This window comes from Oncorhynchus nerka, unplaced genomic scaffold (genome assembly GCF_034236695.1).
Source record: "Oncorhynchus nerka isolate Pitt River unplaced genomic scaffold, Oner_Uvic_2.0 unplaced_scaffold_945, whole genome shotgun sequence".
Lineage (NCBI taxonomy): Eukaryota > Metazoa > Chordata > Actinopteri > Salmoniformes > Salmonidae > Oncorhynchus > Oncorhynchus nerka.
The window spans coordinates 212469-218400 of record NW_027040368.1 but is presented as its reverse complement, the minus strand read 5'-3'; positions in this window follow the sequence as shown (position 1 = coordinate 218400).

Genomic DNA, 5932 nt, shown 5'->3' with positions numbered 1-5932 from the left:
TGTGGTCCTAGGCAGGTCACTGTGTTACTGACCCTAAACCTGAACCTGTACTGTGTGGTCCTAGGCAGGTCACTGTGTGTTACTGAATCTAAACCTGAACTGTGTGGTCCTAGGCAGGTCACTGTGTTACTGACCCTAAACCTGAACTGTGTGGTCCTAGGCAGGTCACTGTGTTACTGACCCTAAACCTGAACCTGTACTGTGTGGTCCTAGGCAGGTCACTGTGTTACTGACCCTAAACCTGAACCTGTACTGTGTGGTCCTAGGCAGGTCACTGTGTTACTGACCCTAAACCTCAACCTGTACTGTGTGGTCCTAGGCAGGTCACTGTGTGTTACTGACTCTTCACCTGAACCTGTACTGTGTGGTCCTAGGCAGGTCACTGTGTTACTGACCCTAAACCTGAACTGTGTGGTCCTAGGCAGGTCACTGTGTTACTGACCCTAAACCTGAACCTGTACTGTGTGGTCCTAGGCAGGTCACTGTGTTACTGACCCTAAACCTGAACCTGTACTGTGTGGTCCTAGGCAGGTCATTGTGTTTTATTTTTATTTTTTTATTTCACCTTTATTTAACCAGGTAGGCCAGTTGAGAACACCTTTATTTAACCAGGTAGGCCAGTTGAGAACACCTTTATTTAACCAGGTAGGCCAGTTGAGAACACCTTTATTTAACCAGGTAGGCCAGTTGAGAACACCTTTATTTAACCAGGTAGGCCAGTTGAGAACACCTTTATTTAACCAGGTAGGCCAGTTGAGAACACCTTTATTTAACCAGGTAGGCCAGTTGAGAACACCTTTATTTAACCAGGTAGGCCAGTTGAGAACACCTTTATTTAACCAGGTAGGCCAGTTGAGAACACCTTTATTTAACCAGGTAGGCCAGTTGAGAACACCTTTATTTAACCAGGTAGGTGAGTTGAGAACACCTTTATTTAACCAGGTAGGCCAGTTGAGAACACCTTTATTTAACCAGGTATGCCAGTTGAGAACACCTTTATTTAACCAGGTATGCCAGTTGAGAACAAGTTCTCATTTCCAACTGCGACCTGGCCAAGATAAAGCATAGCAGTGTGAACAGACAACACAGAGTTACACATGGAGTAAACAATTAACAAGTCAATAACACAGTAGAAAAAAAGAGTCTATATACATTGTGTGCAAAAGGCATGAGGTAGGCGAATAATTACAATTTTGCAGATTAACACTGGAGTGATAAATGATCAGATGGTCATGTACAGGTAGAGATATTGGTGTGCAAAAGAGCAGAAAAGTAAATAAATAAAAACAGTATGGGGATGAGGTAGGTGAAAATGGGTGGGCTATTTGCCGATAGACTATGTACAGCTGCAGCGATCGGTTAGCTGCTCAGAGAGCAGATGTTTGAAGTTGGTGAGGGAGATAAAAGTCTCCAACTTCAGCGATTTTTGCAATTCGTTCCAGTCACTGGCAACAGAGAACTGGAACGAAAGGCGGCCAAATGAGGTGTTGACTTTAGGGATGATCAGTGAGGTACACCTGTTGGAGCGCGTGCTACGGGTGGGTGTTGCCATCGTGACCAGTGAACTGAGATAAGGCGGAGCTTTACCTAGCATGGACTTGTAGATGACCTGGAGCCAGTGGGTCTGGCGACGAATATGTAGCGAGGGCCAGCCGACTAGAGCATACAGGTCGCAGTGGTGGGTGGTATAAGGTGATTTAGTAACAAAACGGATGGCATTGTGATAAACTGCATCCAGTTTGTTGAGTAGAGTATTGGAAGCTATTTTGTAGATGACATCGGCGAAGTCGAGGATCGGTAGGATAGTCAGTTTTACTAGGGTAAGTTTGGCGGCGTGAGTGAAGGAGGCTTTGTTGCGGAATAGAAAGCCGACTCTAGATTTGATTTTAGATTGGAGATGTTTGATATGAGTCTGGAAGGAGAGTTTACAGTCTAGCCAGACACCTAGGTACTTATAGATGTCCACATATTCTAGGTCGGAACCATCCAGGGTGGTGATGCTAGTCGGTCGTGCGGGTGCAGGCAGCGAACGGTTGAAAAGCACGCATTTGGTTTTATTAGCGTTTAAGAGCAGTTGGAGGCCACGGAAGGAGAGTTGTATGGCATTGAAGCTCGTTTGGAGGTTAGATAGCACGGTGTCCAAGGAAGGGCCGGAAGTATACAGAATGGTGTCGTCTGCGGATCAGGGAATCGCCCGCAGCAAGAGCAACATCATTGATATATACAGAGAAAAGAGTCGGCCCGAGAATTGAACCCTGTGGCAACCCCATAGAGACTTCCAGAGGTCCGGACAACAGGCCCTCCGATTTGACACACTGAACTCTGTCTGCAAGGTAGTTGGAGAACCAGGCAAGGCAGTCATCAGAAAAACCGAGGCTACTGAGTCTGCCGATAAGAATATGGTGATTGACAGAGTCGAAAGCCTTGGCCAGGTCGATGAAGACGGCTGCACAGTACTGTCTTTTATCGATGGCGGTTATGATATCGTTTAGTACCTTGAGCGTGGCTGAGGTACACCCGTGACCGGCTCGGAAACCAGATTGCACAGCGGAGAAGGTACTGAATGTGAATGTGTGTTACTAAGAAATGGACAGCGATGGACAATGGACAGCCTATCATGGTTAAGCAGTGTCATCAACTGCCGTCTGCTCCTGGCTTGAGGAAGGCTGTCAGGCAGTCAGCCAAGACCTCCCTGTCCCTACCATATGGCCTAGAGCTGGCATCGTATCTACCCTAACCTCCATGTCCCTGTCCCTGTCCCTGTCCCTGTCCCTGCACCTGTACCTGTCCCTGTCCCTGTCCATGTCATGTCCTGTCCATGTCCATGTCCCTGTCCCTGTCCCTGTCCCTGTCCCTGTCCCTACCATACGGCATAGAGCTGGCATCGTATCTACCCTAACCTCCATGTCCATGTCCCTGTCCCTGTCCCTGTCCCTGTCCCTACCATACAGCCCAGAGCTGGCATCGTATCTACCCTAACCTCCCTGTCCCTGTCCCTGTCCCTACCATACGGCCTAGAGCTGGCATCGTATCTACCCTAACCTCCATGTCCCTGTCCCTGTACCTGTCCCTGTCCCTGTCCCTACCATACGGCCTAGAGCTGGCATCGTATCTACCCTAACCTCCCTTTCCCTGTCCCTGTCCCTACCATACGGCCCAGAGCTGGCATCGTATCTACCCTAACCTCCCTGTCCCTGTCCCTGTCCCTGTCCCTGTCCCTACCATACGGCCTAGAGCTGGCATCGTATCTACCCTAACCTCCCTGTCCCTGTCCCTGTCCCTGTCCCTGTCCCTACCATACGGACCAGAGCTGGCATCGTACCTACCCTAACCTCCATGTCCCTGTCCCTGTCCCTGTCCATGTAAAACCTCCCCTAAAGACCAGTACTGTGAGTCAGCCAGGGTTAGTCACCCAGGGTTAGCCACCCAGGGTTAGCCACCCAGGGTTAGGCATCCAGGGTTAGTCAGCCAGGGTTAGTCAGCCAGGGTTAGTCACCCAGGGTTAGTCACCCAGGGTTAGCCCCCCAATCACTTAGTCAGCTACTTCCACTGCCAAGACCCCCCTGCTGAGATCTCCAGCACATGGCCCAGAACAGGCACAGTGTCTTGCCTGTCCTCCTTGGTTCAGACTTGGAACCCTGACCAGCCTGTCTCAGAGCTGTCCCTGTCCAACCCATCCACTCTGACTAGCCTGTCCTCCCTGTCCCAGAGCTGGCCCCTGTCCAACAAATCCACCCTGACTAGCCTGTCCTCCCTGTCCCAGAGCTGTCCCCTGTCCAACCCATCCACCCTGACTACCCTGTCCTCCCTGTCCCCTGTCCAACCCATCCACCCTGACTACCCAGTCCTTCCTGTCCCAGAGCTGTCCCCTGTCCAACCCATCCACCCTGACCAGCCTGTCCTCCTTGTCCCAGAGCTGTCCCCTGTCCAACCCATTCACCCTGACTAGCCTGTCCGCCCTGTCCCAGAGCTGGCCCCTGTCCAACCCATCCACCCTGACTACCCTGTCCTCCCTGTTCCAGAGGTGTCCCCTGTCCAACCCATCCACCCTGACTACCCTGTCCTCCCTGTCCCAGAGCTGGGCCCTGTCCAACCCATCCACCCTGACTACCCTGTCCTCCCTGTCCCAGAGCTGGCCCCTGGCCAACCCATCCACCCTGACCAGCCTGTCCTCCCTGTCCCAGAGCTGGCCCCTGGCCAACCCATCCACCCTGACCAGCCTGTCCTCCCTGTCCCAGAGCTGTCCCCTGTCCAACCCATCCATCCTCACCAGCCTGTCCTCCCTGTCCCAGAGCTGACCCCTGTCCACCCATCCACCCTGACCAACCTGTCCTCCCTGGTCCCAGAGCTGACCCCTGTCCACCCATCCACCCTGACCAACCTGTCCTCCCTTTTCCCAGAGCTGACCCCTGTCCAACCCATCCACCCTGACCAGCCTGTCCTCCCTGTCCCAGAGCTGACCCCTGTCCACCCATCCACCCTGACTACCCTGTCCTCCCTGTCCCAGAGCTGGGCCCTGTCCAACCCATCCACCCTGACCAGCCTGTCCTCCCTGGTCTTGTCCCAGATACACTGTGTGCCAAGTGAGCTGTGCTCCAATCACCTCCCCCTGGGACAGAGATTGTGCACCTGGTTTATAGGAATAGAAACAGAACTATCTACACCCTGTTGTTGTCTATCTACACCATGTTTGTTGTTGTCTATCTACACCCTGTTGATGTCTATCTACACCCTGTTGTTGTCTATCTACACCCTGTTGTGGTCTATCTACACCCTGTTGTTGTCTATCTACACCCTGTTGTTGTCTATCTACACCCTGTTGATGTCTATCTACACCCTGTTGTGGTCTATCTACACCCTGTTGTTTTCTATCTACACCCTGTTGTTGTCTATCTACACCCTGTTGTTTTCTATCTACACCCTGTTGTTGTCTATCTACACCCTGTTGTGGTCTATCTACACCCTGTTGTTGTCTATCTACACCCTGTTGTTGTCTATCTACACCCTGTTTGTCTATCTACAACCTGTCTGTCTACACCCTGTTGTTGTCTATCTACACCCTGTCTATCTACACCCTGTTGTTGTCTATCTACACTATCTACACCCTGTTGTTGTCTATCTACACCCTGTTGTTGTCTATCTACACCCTGTTGTTGTCTATCTACACCCTGTTGTGGTCTATCTACACCCTGTTGTTGTCTATCTACACCCTGTTGTTGTCTATCTACACCCTGTTGTTGTCTATCTACACCCTGTTGTCTACACCCTGTTGTCTATCTACACCCTGTTGTTGTCTATCTACACCCTGTTGTTGTCTATCTACACCCTGTTGTTGTCTATCTACACCCTGTTGTTGTCTACACCCTGTTGTTGTCTATCTACACCCTGTTGTTGTCTATCTACACCCTGTTGTTGTCTATCTACACCCTGTTGTGTCTATCTACACCCTGTTGTTGTCTATCTACACCCTGTTGATGTCTATCTACACCCTGTTGATGTCTATCTACACCCTGTTGTGGTCTATCTACACCCTGTTGTTGTCTATCTACACCCTGTTGTTGTCTATCTACACCCTGTTGTTGTCTATCTACACCCTGTTGTGGTCTATCTACACCCTGTTGTTGTCTATCTACACCCTGTTGTTGTCTATCTACACCCTGTTGTGGTCTATCTACACCCTGTTGTTGTATATCTACACCCTGTTGTTGTATACATCCTGTTGTTGTCTATCTACACCCTGTTGTTGTCTATCTACACCCTGTTGTTGTCTATCTACACCCTGTTGTTGTCTATCTACACCCTGTTGTGGTCTATCTACACCCTGTTGTTGTCTATCTACACCCTGTTGTTGTCTACACCCTGTTGTTGTCTATCTACACCCTGTTGTTGTCTATCTACACCCTGTTGTTGTCTATCTACACCCTGTTGTTGT